Here is a 21,078-nt window from a genome sequence, read left to right on the forward strand (position 1 = left end):
AAATTGATTGCTCATGAAAGGAAAGCCTATTGACAGGACCATCACCAAGTTTTTCATCTAGATACTTTTATGAACAAGGGCCTCATGGAGTTGATCCAGATGCACTTGTGTCTCCTCTGGCCTTGTCATCAATACATATTAGTCCTATGAAACAACTCATAATGAAATTCACTTAAAGATAAAAGCTACCAGAAAAAAAGTCTAACCATCACGTTAGTTCCGATGTTAAGCCCAACTCAGAGGGCCAAAGAACTGTCCAGCTACAGTCCCAGTTTGCTGCACAAGCGTCAAGAAAAAGACAATACTCCCACAGCTATGAGCAGTGGCTTGATAAATTGTTCAGAGACTCTATACTTAGGCAGGAAATGAAACATTTTAGAATGACCAGTTACTTTGTGCATTTACAGATGATAATTCACCCAACCTTCCATCCTAAATATTCTCTCTCACAAGTCAGCCTCCCTGCTTCTTCCCCCCCACCCCCCTTCAAGAGTCTCTGTTTTCTGTTCCTAGCAAGAGCCACATTCACTTTTGTTCTTTTCAGTGCTCTGCTCAGGAGTCATTTATTGGTACACTCTCATGTTCTTTTATCAAAGTACAAGACTGGTTTGTACTGTTAAACTATACAGTCTCTAACTCAAGGTTGAAAGAATGAAGAGTCCTAGGACAGAAACACTGTAGCAAACGTCTCAGAGAAGACCACGTGCTTGCTGTTATTTTGACAAACAAATAATAATGGGGGGACAGCTAGAAAAAGACATAACTACCTGCACTTTCAAGGCGAGCTACAATAAACCTTTGCTTGAAAAGCTACGTCCTATCAGCTTTGCTTTCTACCACAAAGATATGCACTGTTTATGACTGTTTCATTAAATTTGACCTTCTGCCTTTAAATTGCAAAAGCACTTTCCTGCAGATGTATGGATACCGGAACTTAGGAATACAACAGATAAGTGTCACCACTTGTATTAACTGTGAACAGCTACTTGCCAAACCTACTTATAAAGTACTGCAGTGCCGGGTTCAGAAAATGAAATACGTTGTGAGTTCCAAATCATCTGCAAGAGTAAAGGTCTCCGATTAGAAGTCTATGACTTAGACAAAATGTCATCACCATGTTCTAAATCCTTCAATTTTTAAATGGGACTCGAGTCTCCTCTTGCCTTCAGATCTGTCAGCAGCAAAGCACTTTTTGATTTAAGCTCCAGGTCAGTCCCTGCAGCTCTATGAGGTAAGATTACTAGACTAATTCAGGAGCTAGAAGCATACAGAATGTTTCATGTTATTCTAGACAGAAACATTTAAAGGAATGTATTCCACCACTTCTAAACCTAAAAGGCTGAGTCCTTTCTCTTATAATGCATACTTAAGGTAATTTTCTTTACTAATCTTCTTTGACAGAAAATATTAAGCCATCAGTACCCATATGCAGATAATTTCTGCAAGACCCTCAACTGTAGTTGTAAAAGCACCATCTTTTCTTTCTTTCCTATAACATATAGCAGCTTTCTCAGCTTTCTAATTACACTCATTCTTTATTCTTTTTAAGCACTAGCACAGAGCTTTCAACACTAGCTGCTGAATAACGTGAAAAGAAATGCGTTGTACATTTAAAGGAAAAAAAGAGCAGCCATCACAAAGCAGAAGTTTGCTTCCAGCTGCTGTAGTAATACCATTATCCTGAAGATGGACTTTTACCTTTGTGCACTATAGGCCCTTAAACAACCTGAACTTGGGCATAGCTACCCCTTCTAGCACTACAGTTCTGAGACACGTTGTGATCTCAAGTCTTTCCTTTGGACATGGCGATCCACCATATCAAGTGCTTTAAACTTGAAATCCATACCAGATTTGACATCCTCCCCAGGTACCGAGATGAGGTGTTAGTGGGGCACATTGACAAAGCCCAAGTTTCACTTTAAATTGACCATGCCAAAGAGATGAAAAAGCAACACAGACTTCACACAGGAATTTCTAAACCACCGTGCTTTTATTCTTGATGCCATTGGCAGCTACGGAACTTTGGAGGCAGCAAAAACACTGAGAAGTACATTACAGAAACTGAGTCCATCCCATTGCAAACTCAGTTTTCCACCTCTCCTACTCCTCCTTGCCAATAAATCCAACTTACTTGTGGCAAAAGCCAGCCCCCTTCCGGAGAGCAAAATCCTATTCCTAAACAAAGCCTTCATCTCCATGCCATTGTATAAATCACAAAGCCATGTACTATCACTCATGTTTTCTCCAAACTTCTTCCAGATCTCTGCACAGAAAGGTTTGAGACTGCCCTTTGATGACTTCTAGCTATGTTCCTTCCAAGTAGTACTAAATGACCTTTCCTACTCATCACAACTCTTCAGACAGAACACAAGCAATGTTCTCCTGAACATTTATTTGGACAAGTCCAAATACAGCTCTGAGGCCAGCATTTCTACATATTACAAAACAGCCATTCCAGTTTGACAACTATACCTTGTCTTCGATCACATTTGAAAGAGCAGTGAAAAAGGACAGCAAGATCCTGAACCCACAGAAAAACGAGGCAAATGACACAAATCAAACAGATCATTAGCATGAGATGGTATATACACCAACACTCAGCATGGTGTCTGTGAGTGCAAATTAGACACGTACAGATATTGAATAAACACAGTATCACAGACAAGACATTCTTGTCCATATATGAATAAAGCACAAGACTCCAGACTCTATAATGCGATTTTGCATTTCTATAGAGAGTGACTCATTTCGCACCAGGCGGTGACACGTCACGGTATTACTGAGCATTTTAGTCAAACTTGTCTGCTAAAGCTATTCTTTAGCACATGCTCTGTACAACAAAAACTACTTTGTATTGCAAAACCTTGAACACTTTCCTGACAAACCTCCACTGTTTCCCAAAGAACTCGACACTGATGCCTACGCATGCATTTATAAATTGGTAAATTGAAAGTAATCGTTTTTGTACACATTTCAAATGGAAAACATCTTTGTTAAGAATTCAAATGTAACAAACTAACCTATCTAAGAGTTTAGATGCAGACACATTATTTGCTCTGCAAGACTCCTTAAAAGACTATGTCGTAAAAGTGTGAGACTCAAGACTGTCCACTTTTCAGAAGATAGAAGTGCTTTTAATGAGAAAACCTGATTATACTGAAGTGTCTGACCAAAATTCAAATTCATTGACTGAGATTTCACGTAGCCAAGAGCTATGACGTACATGAAAAGATAAAGTTCCACACAGACAGAATCACTCTTGTATTTCGGTATTTCATTCTGCAAATCTAAAATACTGTTCCCTAATTTGTTTAAAAACTTGCTGCTTGTGGAAGTGAGCATATCCTAAGAACAGAAGTATAAAGCCAAAGGGCCATAAAAAACCCCCTTTAGTTACTATCCTTCCTCCCTTTTCCAATTTCACTGACTCCTTGCTCGGTTCTAAACTTTTGCTAAAGAAAACATTCTGAATTTTGTCAAAAAGTAAAATCTGGAGATTTTTATTCCAAACTGTGATATCTTTGCCACTTGCTTCTCCAGCCAGAATACCATGAGACAGCATGTGCATCATGAGCACTGCAGACAAGTGGTGGTAGTGGGTGCATCACAGAGGCAGCCCTTCTGCAGGGTGACAAAGGACAAGCAGCAAGACTCAGTGCTGGGTACATACCCTGCCAGAACCATTTCCTGCCTCTGTTTAGGCATCTTATTTCAGGTATAACAACCAGGCAATATTTCGTCCCCTTTAGCCTGCACGGAGAGAAGCTAGAGCTGTGAATGACAAGTTACACGCAGAGTGAGTTCCACTGGTTGCTATCGCGTTAACACTTCTTCCACCCTCCACAAGCTCCTGGTGCAAAAATTCACTTGGCAGCAATACAATGCTGATTTGGCCCTAAAACAATCCATCTTTCTAGAGTTGTTCTCTGCACTTGAAAGGAAGGTGTGGCTTCCTTTTGACATACTCATATATGCCTACTGCAAAGACGAGAAAGGGTGATTATGCTATAAACCAAAACTCTGAAAATTAAAGATTTAAATAACCCCCTTCACATGCTTCCTTTCCAAGTCACATGAGGACCTTTCACATCATCTTCTTTCTTACTCCGACTCCTGCGTGACTTAAGATGTTTCTACATCAACTGTCTCTCATGACTGAATTTAAAGATTGCTTTTACAGACACTAACAAGTAATTGTCAAAGTGGTCCCTTACAACATTCTGTTTTGCCCAAAGAGTATTGAGAGAACAGGAAAAGTTACACCACACTTATTTTTTACTGGTTAGTTTGCCTCTTGCTACCTCGAACATCCTTTTACAACTTTACCCTAACTGGCATCTCTGTTCTACATCATTTGTCACACTAGTCCTCACTCTAATTGAGCAGAACTTCCTTCCTCTGATACTCCTCACAGTTGAATCAAGGGCCCCTCTTTCCTCTACTCAGAAAATCTATGTTTCCTCCCTCCTCCTTCAACAGCATTCTCAGTTTTTTACTGAGGTCAGACTGAAGACTCTCATATCTCATAGTCTAAGCGCTATCACTCAAAGGATTTGCAGGTTATATGGCTTGAGGCGCTGCTTTCACCAGGAACATTCCTTTAGCCTACATCCAGGTTGATCACCATTTTACTTAAACCACTCGTTTGCCCTGTTTGGACTACAGGCTTGCTGGAATACGGATAGATCTTTTTGTCTTCTTTGTTTGCCCTCACATGATTATTATCATAATCATGATGGTCCCCACTAAACCAAGCAGGAACTGGCTGCAGAGATCTCTTGCTGGCTAATCATTCAGAACATCAATGAGATACAAATCTTTTGCAAAGCATGGTTTACTCTACTTTGAATGTGAACAAACCACTAATATTCGTTAAGGTGTTTCCAAAGATGCTTAGCCTTCTCTAAATCCTTTTCCTCCCTGTTGAGACGTTCCCACCACTTCCCTTGCACTGGTACTAGCTCTTGTGTGATTACGCTGTGAGCTGCTTCAGTGAGTTAATCCACCTGAAAGCTAATCACACATTTGAGCTGGGATAGTTTTCAGATGGATAAACAGCCTCTGCCAGCTTAGTGTGTGACCACACCACCATTCAGAGCTGACTCAGGAAGTGGGCAGGACCTTACTCTGGGGATAGAGGCTATGATGGCCTAGATTTAGAGTGATGCAAGTTGCCATGCAACTGCATCCTCAGTCTGATGGCATCCAGCTGTTAAAGGCAACTCCACAAACACAGTACTTGCATATGCAGTGGAAAGGTATGCGTACAAAACCCAATTTAACCACCCACTGAGGCAGTCAGACTTCTTTAATGATCTCTCTGTCCTAAACTAAGTAAGCTTTACATTACGTTGCCCATTCAATATCTCTTCATTTCTGTCCTCTTCGCATGACATCTAGCAATTGTCATGCAGTCTACAGAAAAATCTATGCTTCACCTTATTCTAGAAAACCTCAGGACAGTCAGTTCTGGTAGAGCACACTACTCCGCTTCATAGCTTCTAAGAGGAACCTATTGCACTTCACGTTCCCAGAATATTATCTGAGCAGTTCCAGCACAATGCCCTGGAATTAACCCCAGGAAATGGATCCCTCACTTCCTCAGGTTAAACCACCCCAGCTTATCCAGGCAAGACGGCTCCCACCGGCTCTTGCAAAAGCCAACATTAAATATGTTACTGACCATAGCACAGGCCTGAACTCAGGAGAGGGTCTAGCCAGCTTTCAGCACGTGAACAGCCCCAGAGCTATCCACAGATGTAGAGCTGAGCACATTCTTCAAGGCTTCATGAAACCAAAGACCAGTGTATTACCCTGTAGCTGGGTTGGGCATGAAGTCTGGCTATTCTGTAACAACTCTTATCCAGCCAGTCACAGCATTTTTCTGTTAAACTAACATATGCTGGTGTTGTTATTTCTTTTACACCATTTGAAACAAAAAATTAAATCCTAGTTCTTCAAATAAAAGAGACTAGTCAACCCATAAATCATAGCTTGTGTGTGTAGAACAGGCAATTAAAATCCTGAAAACACTTAAAATTTTCTTCTTCAAAACACTTATACTGCACTGCATAATTCATGAATATCCAGTTGCCCCTCTGCATTTTCCCTGACCAGAGATTTCTGCTTATTAGATGGTTTTATTGAAAACTCATTTAAAAAAAAAAAAATCGCTGTGGTCTGAAACTGTAGTTATTTTTTGGGTTGTTTTTTTGTTGTTGTTTTTTGTTTGTTTGTTTGTTTGTTTTTTTAAGGCTAAGTACATCAGGCTTCCTTATCAGGACACCAAGCACCTACTCACCTACCATCTCTTCCTGACTTTATGCGTTAAGCACATCCTCAATGCCCACATGCAAGACTAAAAAGAGCATTTATTCACAACCAACGTCAGAGAACCCTGTCAAAGTAATGGCTAGGGAAAAAGTCAGGGGTTTTTACTCAGTTTTTGGGCTGACCTAATTCTGATTTCTAAAATACGTTTGCATCATCTTCACTGAAGTGAATCCTATCTCATTATACATTCAACATCACAAGCAGTAAATATGAGCTTTAGAAATTACCTGGCAAATACTTTTAAGTGCCAATACAGACCAATCACAGGGAAAATAACATAGAGAAGACGTGGTTACTTTTAATAGCGATTTGCAGCTTTAAGCTCAAAGCTTAAGTGTTTGGGCTAAATATTCTTAAATCTGTCTAAGATCAAGAACTGCAGACACTTAAAAGATATGCTGTGAATAGTTAAGGGAACTATTTTTAGTTTTTAAAAGTTAATATACAACTATATATTTATCTAAAGTAAAAACTTCCTTGGCAGTGCCATAGTTTAAAAGGAAAGTTTTAGTTAATTCATTCTCAGTAAAAAATGTGGTCAAGATCATCAACTGCAGAGCCCCAAGCGAGCTGTACAGAGGAAGCAGAACAAGACAACTGTCAAGAGAGGTTCTATATCGCCAGATACACTGACAGACAAAATAATAATTTTCCATTGATTTCGTTTAGAATTAACTTCTCCCCTCATTGGCATACTCATCACTTCAGCATAAGGTTTATCAGCAAGTCTACCTTGTATGCATGAAAAGTGACAAATCTCTGTTTATTGCTCCTTCAGAATCTACTTTCCATCAGGCAGTAATTCTTACAGAAATTCATTCCCGCATAATCAAGTTAGAGATTTGTCCTTCAATGTTATTAAACTACTGCTTACATTTTTTTAGCACTCACGCTAGCCTTGTGGATTTTAAGTCACTATAAAATGGATTAACAACTCTTTCTCTTACCCTTGCTTTTTACTGCACTTTATTTTGATTTAAGTGGCATCATTCCTACTTTTTTTGAGCAGTCAGTCCTGTAGTTTCCACTGTTTTTAGTACATTGTGAAACACCTACAATCTTCTGCCACACGGTCAGTCCCTGTTATTTGCTACTCAAAGTGATCCACCCGTTCCTGTATGGATTACACATTCACCCTTTGAATCAGCAAGACTTTTTTTTGTCTCCTTTGCATGAAAGTTTTCTTGTTTGCTTGTTTCTTTTTTTTTGAAGCCATTGTCATTGACAGTTTTCACAAGCCTTCTAAGTTAATGTTTAGCATTAGAACACTGCGAACTTCCTGTTCCTGGGTCCACTACAAAGGCAAGTGAGTTTTTAATCATGTTACAGTCTCATTACTCAAATATTTTGAAAAATCCAACAATATGCTCCCAGCAGCTCTGCAGCACTGCTAACTTTGCTGGGATACATGTGAGGCCCTTAGCAATGATACTCATGGAGAAAAAACAAAGGACTTAAAGTATCTTAATCTCTTTGCTAATGCAACCTGTGCTCATCGCGAGTTGCAAAATCTAAACAGAACAAACAAGTCTCAAACACTCTTGTGTATCTGAAAGTTTTTAACAATCCATGCTCCTTTCATTCACTTAATAGAAAAACTCTATCACAGTGAAAAGTAAAAAAAAAAAAAAAAAAAAATTAGCAGTAGTAGTGCTCACTGTGACTAGTCCAGAGCGGAAGTCACTGTACTTTTTGTCTTATTTTCGTAACTCCATTACAAAACATCCTAGTGGTCTGAGGCAGCAACACGTTGTTGCGTGAAATCTCACAAAATGCAGTTGGGGATAACAGGGCTTCCCAGCTCCACTTATGAGAAAAACACACACTGTCCTGCATCTCCACGAGGCACAATCTTTCTAGTGGTAACAGCAGCACTGCAGAAATGCACCACTGACTTCACCCACTGGGACAGAAGAGAACTTCCCTCAGCACGCACACAGAATTGTCTATATTTCATTGTTATCAAACTTTATCAAATTTTATCTTTAAACAAATGACAGAGGAAACTAAAAATTTTCCAAGCATAATTTGCACACAGAACAACACAGACCTCTGCAGAAATTCCCAACAAGCTGAGGCACGAACAAATGAGGTCAAAATGCACTGTCCTCCTCTGCACCGGCACATGGCTTTACAGTGAGAAATTCCTACAAAAAAATGCAGTACATCCATCAGCAGCAAAACAAGCCGAGTCCCATGAAACAGGAACCTTGACACAGCTAAAGAGATCACTGAAGGGCAAATTTCCATCGCTAACAAGCTCACTTCCAAGGGAAATGTTCTTCATATCAAACAAAGCAGTAGACGTGGCCCTTTAATTATCATATACGTTTGATCAAGATTTAAGAATATACATATACAAATGTGTTCATTATTAATAATGCAACTCTAAATTGCATAATATACAGAATCACGGAGTTTTCCAGAATTTGAAATTACCGCTTGGAAAACTAAGTACAAAGACAAGCAAGTTTTGCTGCTTTTCAACCCCTTTAAGATGTGCCATGTAGAATGATGTGTGGAAATTAAAGCCCTGACTGACAAGAGTTCCAACAATGTCTGCGGTACCTAATCCATTTCACAGTTACCTTCGGATTGTGGAAATACATAAAAAAAATACTCAACTGCTGCAACATTTGAACACTATTTTGAGCAGTCCTTGTGAATGCATAGAATACATCTTTATAACTGCATTAATTTAAACACACAGAAAGATTTAAGCTTCCAGGAATACTAGAAGAGGAAACGAATTACAGACAGGCTTTTGCACAGCAATATTTTCTGAGTAGTAACTACAACTGACATACCAACACTTGCAATTTCTGTGTATGTAAGTCACTTAAATTTAGAAAATAACTGGTAAGTTGACAAAAACTTTCTTTTGCACCAATCTAGAACAGTAATTTTGCCCAGACCGTGTACTTATTTCAGTCACTTGCTAAAATAATAATATGCATTACTAGAATTAGTGTCAATGCTTCACGTATGCCAAAGCGCCGATGCAAAGATAGTCCATTTGGTGTATTTTACATGTTCCAAGTGACAAACAAAACATAAAACTTACTCGGTCTCCCATACAACAGCAACAACTGAACATCTGCTGAAGGAATAACTTAGATGATACACTATGTAAAGTAATTAAAAAGGCAAGTAGCTACTATTTTGGATCATTTAAAAAAAAAGTAATGTTCCAAAAGACAACATACAATCTTCATAAATAAACTCCTCCCACCTGAAACTAGGCTTTGAAAAACCCATAATTTTTCCAATTTTGTATTGTTTTGAATAAAGTATCAAAGAAATTGACAACACTTCTCAAGATGAGTTCATAAAGTTTTACTTTTTTCTTTTTTTTTCTAAACAAATGTAATTAACAAATATAATTTTGATACAATCCAAAAAAGCAATTCCCAGAAGCATTATGACTTTTGTGCAAGAGTAGCTATGTTTATGTGCATCCTTTCCCCTTGCATAAACAAACTTTTTGTTCACCAGGTCGAGTGAGCTGTAGTACTGGCTGCTTCCCAAACGTGCTGATAGAAAAAGAGGTGCTAAGTGTAAAGTCACAAATCTGTTATGGAAGACCAAGACGAGACTTCCTGGTCCAAACTTGTTCTTTCTTCTTTGCAGCAGGGTGCGATTCCACACAGTAGGCTTAATTTTTGCAATCCCACACTAATCTGACTAGAACTCTGAAGTACCACAAAAACTAACGAAGAGGCTCTGAAGAGTGTTTTCACAAAGGTAATGTCAAAAAAGCAACATAAGAAGCAACGATTATCTCTGATAAAGAAATCCTGTAACTCAGCCTAGGCCTTTGACAGGGAGCCAGCGCCCCAGGGCAGCACTGCTCAGGGCATCATCCCACACAGTGACTTCTCAGGTCTTCTATAAGCAATGATTGCTCACACATACAAGTCTGGAAACTGAAGGGACGTTTTTTTGCCTTTTACGGATGTCTTGCAAATATTTTGGGCAGAGGCTATCTATGAGGAGTTTTCCTGTCCAAAGGCTTAAAGATGGTAAGGAAGAAAATACAGGTTATATATACATGCTATATTTATACATAATAATGGAACTAGTTCCATCAATTTCTATTTACCCACAGTAAAACTGGGGCCCGGAACTTTAGGAGACAGAGAGGTAATCAAGTTCAATGAGCTTCAAGATTTTACTGATATTATATTACCTGTAAAAATATAAACCTACTTCAAATTGTTGAATAGATATTGTGTAAAACTAAAACCACCTTTAATTTTCCACCTTTGGAAAGAAGCTGGAAACAAGAAAAACATTTTTTTACCACAAACAAGTCACATCCAAAAAACCCCCTGAAGCCTAATGACCTCACATTTAACCACAAATGGTAGCAGAACATCGTCAACACCTGCTTCGTTTGACCGGCGCAGATCACGGCTCTTCGGCCAGATGGACACAGCTGTAATCTCAGGACTCTAAAGGAGACAATGCTGTGGGTAATTTCATGACTATTGTAGATAAATCCATGCAATCCTGACTTTCGAACATAGATCATAGATTTCATCACACTAACAAACAAGAAAACAGCGTCTCTGGGAAATTTGATCACCTTACACTAACAGACATTTAGGTTGGGCCAAATCTGTACTTGTGGATGCTTTTGTTTTCCTTTCCATTTGTGTTACCTTATTTACATCCTTGTTTTACAGATTATTTTGGGGACTCAGTGATTCCACCAAAGCAACCTGATGAGAGCTAAGAAAGTAAAAAGCAGAAAATATTTCAAGTATGGGATAGTCTGTTCACCTCAAATTCTAGCGTTCCCCATCTCCAACTGATTTAAGTGGGAGGACTGAACTAAGCTTTTAGTCAAAAGGTTTCTTATGTCCCAAATATACTTTTGACAAATCATAGGAATCATAAGACCTCAAACGGAAACTGATTGGGTTTTTTTCCTCAGCATCTAAATAGATCCAGAATGTAATTTTTCATTGTTTATCTCAATGAAAGTGCATCATTATTAACCAAGATATCTAAATGGAGAAAATCTTAATAGCTTATGACCATATAAAATATCTCAATGACTAAACATCCAAGATAATTTACTAATATGTAAAAGAAAGGTAAATACTTTGTAGAAATCATGCAAGATCCATTCTGCTGATATAAAAGGCTAAACTCCTAAGTGTATAAGGGGATTGCAGAAAAAATACATTCAGTTGAAACTATAGTCTGAGTTCTTGTGTAATTAAAATAGTTTTACACAATTAAAGGGAAACAAAGGAATCTCTCCAAGAGAGCATATTAAATGGCAGCATGTGACTGGGACAACCAACTTCTAAAAAGAAATTACATCTATAATGGCAAACGCAACAGACAAAGAGTCAGAGACTGGAACAAAACAAAACAAGCTCATAAGAATCACTCAAAAGGGCAGCCCAACTTTCTTCACAGTATATTCATACAGGTAGCCAAAGCCAACTTTTCATCATTTCCCGATAGACTTCCCCACACAATTTAACATTCTCCCCAGCCTGTGTCACAGAAAGTTTGCAAACTGCACACCTGATTTCTTGGAGAAACAGGCACAGAAGCTCCTGACACAAAGACTAGCTGCCAAACCATGTTTCATCTTGTTTCTTACAGGTGTACAAAGGATGAGTACCTCCTCCATCTTATCTGTCCATACTACATATTCCACCCACAGGGGCAGCTATCCACCACGCTCCAGCATTACCCATTTACAGGTCTGGCAATTGAGAAACTTTTGGGTTTATCAGTGTCTTCAGTCCCTTTGCAAGTAGTGCTCCTACCCGGTCTACTCAGAATAAATGAAAGCAGTAACGGAGTGTACAGTTTGAGAAAAACCTATAGAGCATGACTACTGATGAGAGAAAGTAGCCACTGAAGACATATTTAACTTGGAGTCTCTTTTGCAACATATTTCCTCAAATATGACTGTATTTCTGCAAGTAACTCCCTGCCTAAGCTTACCATTCACCTGTGTTTGCGTGCCACTCTTTCCTACTGCTTATCACAGTTTTACTTCCCATTAAATTAAAATAGTGTGTCAAACACTAGCACAAACTTATGTTAAACAGTACAAGGAAGGGCAAGTTCCACTGAGGAACAATGTCAGTGGTCTTTGAGCATGCAGAGAGCTATGGGACAGACCAAGGAAGTGAAAAAGTTTTGCTTGCTCTCCCCATTCCCCAGCCAAAGCAAACAAAAAACAAACAAAAAAGCCCCACCTCCAAAACTAACAAAGTAATTTTAGATGGTTACTACAATTTACTGGGGAAAAAACAAGCAGGGAGTATTCAGATGCTAAAGCCATAAAACGATAAACGGTTAATCCTAAAGGTAAGTAACAATTGCTCGTGTTCCTGTGCCTCCAGGCAGACATCCAAGCAGCTTACATCAAAAGCAGAATTCATCCTGACGTCTTTTCAAATCTTCTTATTTTCTTTGGAAGGAATTTCTAGACAGCAGACTGGAACTGCTGGTTCTGAATTGATGAAAAGTTATAGTCTTTGATTAATAATTTACTTTAACGGGGTTTCTTCCCCTCTCACCAGGCACATGCCTACTGTGACCAAGAAGCCAAGATGACAGGTGCTACATTCTCTGCGGGAAAGAGGAAGCATTCCCATGTTTGTGGCAGTCTCTGACTGTGCAGATGGCATATGCACCAAATTTCACTCCCTAGCTGTCTCTACAGGACTGCAAAAGGGAAATTGACAATTTTGAATAAAAACAATGACTTTCTGACCTCCAATTCCACTTTTTATTTATGTCACTAAAGTAAATTTCACACACACTTATTGTTTGCTGGGGAGATATCATTATCTGAAAAAACTAGTTTCTAAAACATTGCTTGCCAGCTCCAGAGGAGTATTAAAAAAAAAGTAAAGTTAGGTGAAAATACCACATTCAGCTCTGCTGAACTTTGAGTCAGTGGAATTACACCAGATTTATACAGAAACTTCAATCCAAACTCATATCTACGTTTTGTATTTATCCATACATCTTATGCAAAATAAAAGAGAATTAAAAAATTAAAATGCACAGTGAATGTGATGTGATTCTTCTACACGCCTTTTCAAACCCCAATAAAGCTTGAAAGTAGAATTTCTAATGACTGGACATTGCATTTATAGTCTGGAAACACATAATCTACCTTTGCTTCTGCCACTGACCAGCTCCTAAACCTTGAAGTCAGTCACCTTCAAGTACCTTATTTATTTGCATCTGTAAAAAACACAATGGGAACAGTGAGACCTACCTGCATCTGCAACACACTCACAAGGGAATAAAGAGGCTGTTACTACCCAGGATCATTTATACTTGGTTTTAATGTTTTATTTTTTGCTTGGTAAAAAAAAAAATATATATATATATAAAGAAATTTTTCTACTTTTTCACCTTAGATCTTTAACCTGACTGCACAAGAAGAGAAACACTGAATCATATAAAACTGAATTTTAGAACCCCTTGATTTCCTTTGAGTCCTGGATTCTTATAATCATATTCTTTTCCTAACCAGGCTAATTTCACTGCAGTTGATGCAGTTCATTAAAAACAGGTACAGTATCAAAAACTTAATTTAATTAGGGTAATACTGAAACAGAATTAATTCTCATCAGAGGCTTGGCATTGTCCTTTGAATAGAAATCATGTAAGGCCAAGTTATTTTTTTGTTTCACATTCATAGCTGCTGTTATTTGAAATATTGCAAGAAACTAACTGATATATTCTCTTATCAATGCATATAACTAATAACTCTAATAATCAAAACATGTACACAGTGATAGGAGACTACAGCTCTACAAAATAGAATTCCAGGTGCAATCTAACATTTAATTAGCCCTCTTCTAACTGGATTTGTTAAAAGCATTGTTAAAACCCACATCTTCAACTCTCAACTAGTCATAAAACTGCAGCAGTGGCTTCCTCTTCAAGAACAGGAAAGAGACTAACAACAAGAAGCCAGCGTGGTACAGAATTAGACTATCACAATATACTGAGGTGAAAGCAGCATGAACATAAATAGAAGCAGTTTGTTCTTAGCAATATCATTATAAGGCAAAGTTTATGTTGTATAGGGTTCTCAGAGAGGGTATGAAGAATGGGACATATTTTGTAACTCGAATTACATGTGTGCTTACAGAAAGCATTGGTGTTTGGATAGCACAACAGACAAAATGATGTATTAAGTAAACACTCTATTCTTCAGCAATAGTTCATTCTGCAACTGCAGCTATATTGTGTCACTGAATATGTACAACTTTCTTACCTTAACAGGAAGTAAGCACTTGGACTGAGGTTTTATAGGCCAGATTCTGCTCTCTGTTACACAGTTATGCTACTCACTAAGAGACCCTTCACTGAATCATCCCAGATTTCTGTTGGTATAACTAAGCAGAATTTGTTCTCTTACACGTATATTACAAAGTCTATCCCAAGGTCTCTATAGGAACCTAACTTCTTGGTAGAAATGTATCTGTACAAGATATTTAAGCAACTTCATGTAACACTTAGCAAATGACACTGAAGAAAATCTCAATGCAATGCTGTTGCTGTGCTTCACTTGTCTATTTGTTTTTCAGCATTGCAGGACTCTCAGGAGACTGCACTGAAATATATTACCCAGCATGTGCTGCAATGACTCAGGCAACAGCATGAGATAAGGACGGAGAGCCAGCTCTCACCCAAACTTTCAGGACGCCTGTGCAAAACTCTTCAGCAAAACCAAGAATCTATAAAAGGAGACGCATTCAAGGAGAAAGTTCAACTTCCACTCCATTATGCTATACTATTTTCTATTGCAATGCCATTCAGATTTTGTATATGTAAATATTTTATGCATAAAATATCACTAACCTGCCTCCATACTGTAGCTGCATCTCTGCTAGATTCCTAATTTACAGCGTTAGGATCCATCTATTGCAAGCTTTGAGAGCTGCATTGTTAGAGGCTGCAGAGGCATACGACTGCTGTCTTCTGCTAACTCGTATGCTGACTGAAGCACTCAAAGTTTCTTTTTCCTACAGTTACGTCTTACTGGCAGGCTACTTAGCAGGTGATAAATACAATTGTAAATATAACTGTAAATCCTTCCCCTGCTCCTCCCCCTCACATCCATGCTGATCTTTGCCACGGGGCATAATTAATTAATTTCTTATTAATAATTTTTCTTTGAAATAAAGTGCAAAACCAGGACTTCTTTTTCAAGCACTGTTTTCCACTAAAAAGGAAACAAAACAAAAACCAAAACCCAACAAATACTCTGGAACTAACAATTCTTCAAAGACTCACACAAACCCTCAGCCTCTCCTCACATCACCTTAGGAATTTAAGATGAACAGTTTTATAATTACTGGATTGTGTAACAACAGTCTCCAGCCGTGACACAAGTAAAGGCAAACAATGCTGTCTAATTAGGTATCTACATATACACAGACAATAGAGGAATGTTATTTTTCATCCTTGCCAGTGGCTGAGGGTTTACTCTTCTTTCTGAAACATATGTAAGAAGTCTAAATATTCATTTCAAAACATCTCAGACAATAAACTAAATTCTAATGTCCTTTTCACCCCTCTCCCAACCCCACAATTCTGTAAGATATGTAAAACAATGCATCCAATTATCTAATGAAAACTAGGAACAGGATAGAAGCTTTCTCTCTACTAAGGTCTTGGATTCATCATGTCCAATTCACGTTGGATGTCAAAGGACAGTATCTCTAACACACTGTATGATAATAGCTTATAGTCCTAGGAAAAAATACATCTGCACATAGTCAATAAAGAGCTTCTCTCCATGTTTCACTGGCAAGTTCAGGTTCTCTTTGTATAAAGTTTGTCTCTTCCTCAGTTTACCAAAGTACTCTTTGCCAGCAAGCACTTCTGTAAATAAAGTTTTTGTGTATTAACTCAATGTCAACATGGACTTTAAAAAAAGCTTAAATATTATGTCTAGGCCAGTATCATCCAAATACAACCCAACAGAAAATAAAAATAATCAGAAGGAAAAAAAAGAAAGTCACAACAAAACACAATCACAAGACTTATTGTCTGGGGAACAAGAAGGTCTTGATTCTGATCTGCTCTTCATTCCAACAGATTGGATCAAAATGTCACATAAATCAATGGAGTAAAAGCAGAAAACTGAGAAAGAAGCAGCAGCATCTCTGCAACTCTTGGTGATAGCCAAAAGGGTGGGTTTTTAAAATAAAAAATAGAAAAAGGTCTTTAAAAACATTACCAAAAAAAAAATGCAGTACTTGAAAAGGCAAACGTCATTCAGGATATGTAAGCGATGAGAGCACAGAGCATATACTTTATTACACTAAGTTAAAGCACTTCAGAAGGCAAAAAAGTTGTAACAGATTTTGGTGGTTTTGGTTAGAAAATCTGCTCACCCTTATGCCCTACCTATAGACAATAGCACCAGCTCCTGATTCACATCCTCTTGGAGCACCTCCCCCTTCACTGACAATAGCAGAAGGCTTAAGAAACCAGTCTGCATAGGCTAAGAGTAACTGTTGATGCCTACATTACAAATAAGATATTCACAATAATTTGCAGTCATGTGTTTCCTCAAAAAATATATTAATTTCTACTATTGCTGAGAAGCTAAGTCTAAGAAATATACTATGAACAAGCTGTTAGATAATGAGACTACTGCTATACACAGACTTTAGCTACAATTAATTGAAAAATTAATAAAGAAAAAAAAAAGACATAAACCACATGAATTCAAGGTCAACAGCAGATTTCTTATACCACCATCATGGCAGAGCTTTCAAAACACCCTAAGGGAGGAAGGTTCTCAGCTCACCAGCCTCTAACTACTTTGAAAAATCACGTATCTTTACATCAAGATAGTAGCCTGGCTGCAGTTTTAGAGCACAGCACAAATTATAATAGCATCTGCTGCCTATTAAGGCTTTCTTATTCACTCTCTACACTTACTGCTTTTCCAAACAGAAACACAACTCTAAAAATAATCCTCGTACGCATCAGAAGATGCAGTCCTCCCACCATCTGGGTTATCCCACATGCACAACCACAAGAACAAGGCCTTCAAAAACAGTCGGCAGAGATACACCCACCTACATCAAAAGGTTTCAAACTGAAAACAGGAAAACAGATATGTCAGAGGCTGAAAGCGGCAGGAGACAAATTTTCATCACAAGCAGAACTCTCCGAAGGTTAATTTAAAAAATTATATTGAAAATGCATTAAAACACAGAAAAAAAAGATGAAAACCATGAAACTTGCACATGAGTTAATCAGCTCTGAGAAACAGCCAGCCCTTATCAGCCAGTGAGAGGTGGTTAAGGCATCACACAGGTTCTGCTTGGTATTCCATTAGTCAAATGAGTTATACTCAAGGGATTATTGCTGATATTAAACATGCAGGATGGAAGCAATCCTCATTCCAGTCCACTTCAGTGTTTCAATTTAAAGTTCTAACCTAAATAAGAAGCACAGTAAAAAAAAAAAAAACTAGCATACCTGAAAGCTATTCTCTATTACGTAACAGATATATACCCTTTGGGTTACATACAAGCTTTGGGTCTATCAGTTCTGTGATGTCAGATAATGGAGTAGAATTGTTGCTTCACATATTGGAATGTATAGAATATATACAGAAAAGTAGTTAAAACACCGCTCACTCTGGGGTGCAGAATTTACCACAGTAATTCCAACACATGCTTGTAATTCAAGAGTTGTCTTCCAAATCTCACTACCAGTACTTAGGTGAAAACCTATACACATATGCTATTTTCAGTTGGGGGGAGGGAGGGGGAATACAATTGGGTAAAAAATTGTAGGAGAAAACTAACACAAACATTTATTGCCAACTAATGGATTACAAACAGAGACATAGTGACTTTTTACTACACCTACCAAGTCTGCAATAGTGTGTCACACCTGATTTGGGTGAGGGCTTTAGAAACCATAAAAAGTTAGCTGCTGACCTCTCATAATGCAAATAGTTGTTTACTTAACTGTAACTTTAGATAAACCAAGCTGATACACACCAGAAACTTCAACTGCACATATAAAATCGTAAGTATTGTTTGCTTTTTTCCTGGACTCTCTAAACTTAGAATTTAAGTCTACACACAAAGGTGATCACTGCTACTTAACACAAAAGCTGTACATAAAGAGACATAGAAGAGGAAGGCTTTTTACAAAAAACCAAAATACATTTCTTTCGCAAAAAACAGTTCCACAACAGTTAAGTGGTTCAGTGACAGTGTACGAAGTTATAGAAGAACTCCATTTATTTTATTTTACTTAATCTTTTTGTAACTACATATCTATATTACTCTATATTTCAGTTAGAACTGCAGGTTTTTTTCAGTTGAATAGAAGTCTATTGTAGCATGGAAATAGCATCTTTTGAAAATATATGGATCTTGTCATTACTATGATATTTATTCACATTTCTGAATGAATTGTTAAATACAGACAGTCTTAACCCATTTGCTTCATCCTTCAGATTTATTGTCTTTAGGTTCTGTCAGCCTTCAAATATTATTCTTATTCCTTAATCACATGTCCTGGCACAAGTCTCATTCCCTTCAGTATTCCTCAATGTCCTCTGGGAAATTTGCCAGTTTTTGTCATCTGCCCCCATTCTCCTTTGGGAACACTAAAGGAATTAATTTCATTCCTTCCGCAAGCAATGCCTGTCTCTGCTGTTAACAGTTATCCCTGGCATCTCTCATCCATTCAATAGGTAAAGGTAAATAGGTAAAGTCTCCTGAAGTGATCCTACGGTACCTAGAGATTTAACAAATGTTCTGTTGAGAAACATCTCTTTCATGCTCTGCATTTGCTTATTTCAGTATTTTGTACAAGAATTAGCTAAAAGATGGAGTGTCAATATTTCCATTTTACATGTTCCACTTTATTTTGGTTAGTTCAACAACTGTTTAGTTTGTACCTCTATAGGTATGGGCATGACTGTGTCTCTGTGTGTCAGAGAGATATAGATCTGTTATTTAGACCTGGATATTTGATCAACTATATAAATATGTGCTATTTCTTCTGTTATTTTTTCCACTACTACTTTGCCCAATATCTTACCTGAATTCTTCCAGAATGAGCTCTTAAGAAGTGTCTCATGTTTCCTCAAGCACAACAACAAAAAAAAAAATCTAATTCCAGTATCTTTTCCCTGCATGTTAATTTCCAACTAAACAGTATTTCTTTCCCTAAAGAGAGACTTTTTCCAGTAACTTACTTTAAATTCCGTGCTCAGTCCTGCATTTGAAAAAAAAGTGGAATCTTTACCTTTGACTCACCCTGAGAAGAATATTATCTGAGCTATGCCTCACAGTTCTTACTGTAATGAATACTCAAGTCATATCACAACCTTTCAATAAACATACAGTTAACTTCAATACATTCTAGTGTTCCTTTTTGCTACTACCTCTATCAGATCCCCTCCCTTTTTTTTTTTTTTTTTTTCTTCTTTTTAAATGTTTACCTGACATCTGGGCAGAATTAAGCAACTTGCACTGTTACCAGTTGCTAGAGCAGACAGTACTTGTTGTGGTTACCTCTGCAACTTCCTCAGTTAAATGCCTTCTGCTTCTTGAGTTACAAACTCACCATAGCAAAGGCTCCATCACTTACCAGCATGTTAGGTGCAAAACAAGCCAAAATCTTTCATAAATTGTCCTTGGATTTGCTTACCCTGGAAGTTCCATATTTTCTCAAAGAAAGAATGAAAGTTAACTAAAAGATACAGAACAATGACTCTTTTCAAGATCAGTACATAACATGAAAGAAAGAACGCTACTGAAAATAAACATTAGATACAAATACTTAGCATCTGTATATCCAAACAAAGGGCACGTTCTGCATATGGGCTGCTGACAAGCCAAATACCTAAAGGAATATCTAGAAAGATGACAGCTAAGCACTCAACAAACCTTTCTTTTCTCCACTGTCACTAAGACAAGAGTAGTTGTTCAATTTGACTGAGAAGGGTAGAGACACTAATTTCAGTATTACCACTGTCATTAATGGGAGCCAACAGAAACACAGATCTCTCAGGCTTGGAACAAGCAAGCAAAGCAGCTGAGGCTTCCAAACACCTTCAAGTGAGAGGAATCCCAGTGCTATCATACCAGTGTGAGGCTTTGGGTGGGCACTATCGTGCCATGTAGTGCCACCAGTCCACCTGCTTGACAGAAAGGGGTTTCTCTCTTAAGAGAAATCAGCAGAAGTATTAAAGAGAAGCACATTATAAAAGAGAAAAGAGAGAGGGAGAGAAGGGTCAGGAGAAGATGAAGCATCACCCAGGAAAAGACAGGAGTAGGCATCTAGAAAAGGAGGGAAAACTCTAGAAACATACGATACCCTCTATAGGACAAATACATGGTATGCCAGGTAGGATAACAAACCAGGAGTCTTGGGCAGAACAACACAATGAACTCGTCAGGGGAAAGGTAGTAAGTACCCTACTGTCTATATCCTTAACTGAGGCCTCGGAGCACAGGCACAAACGCAGCATCAAATGACAAAAATTAATAACTAAAAGAAAGACCCGAAGCCCCAAGGAAACGGGCAACCCTCTCTCGTCAGGAGCAGCACGGGAGGCTAAGAGGCAATAACAAAAGGCAGGACCCAGAGGTAAAGCTGAAGGAAACACTCCCCGAGGTGCCCGAAAGTGCTGCAGCCACCTCGAAGGCAAAGGTGGAGCAATCCGCTGCGCCAGGCGGCGGGCGGGCAGGAGCG

At 38.2% G+C, this 21,078-nt stretch overlaps 1 protein-coding gene across 1 annotated transcript in view; it reads right to left on the reverse strand.

Moving 5' to 3' along the window:
* SH3GL3 (SH3 domain containing GRB2 like 3, endophilin A3) overlaps positions 1-21,078 on the reverse strand; it is a 54,494-nt gene that overhangs the window by 33,310 nt on the left and 106 nt on the right. The window lies entirely within an intron of this gene.

Source organism: Tauraco erythrolophus, chromosome 14 (genome assembly GCF_009769465.1).
Source record: "Tauraco erythrolophus isolate bTauEry1 chromosome 14, bTauEry1.pri, whole genome shotgun sequence".
Taxonomy (NCBI): Eukaryota; Metazoa; Chordata; class Aves; order Musophagiformes; family Musophagidae; genus Tauraco; species Tauraco erythrolophus.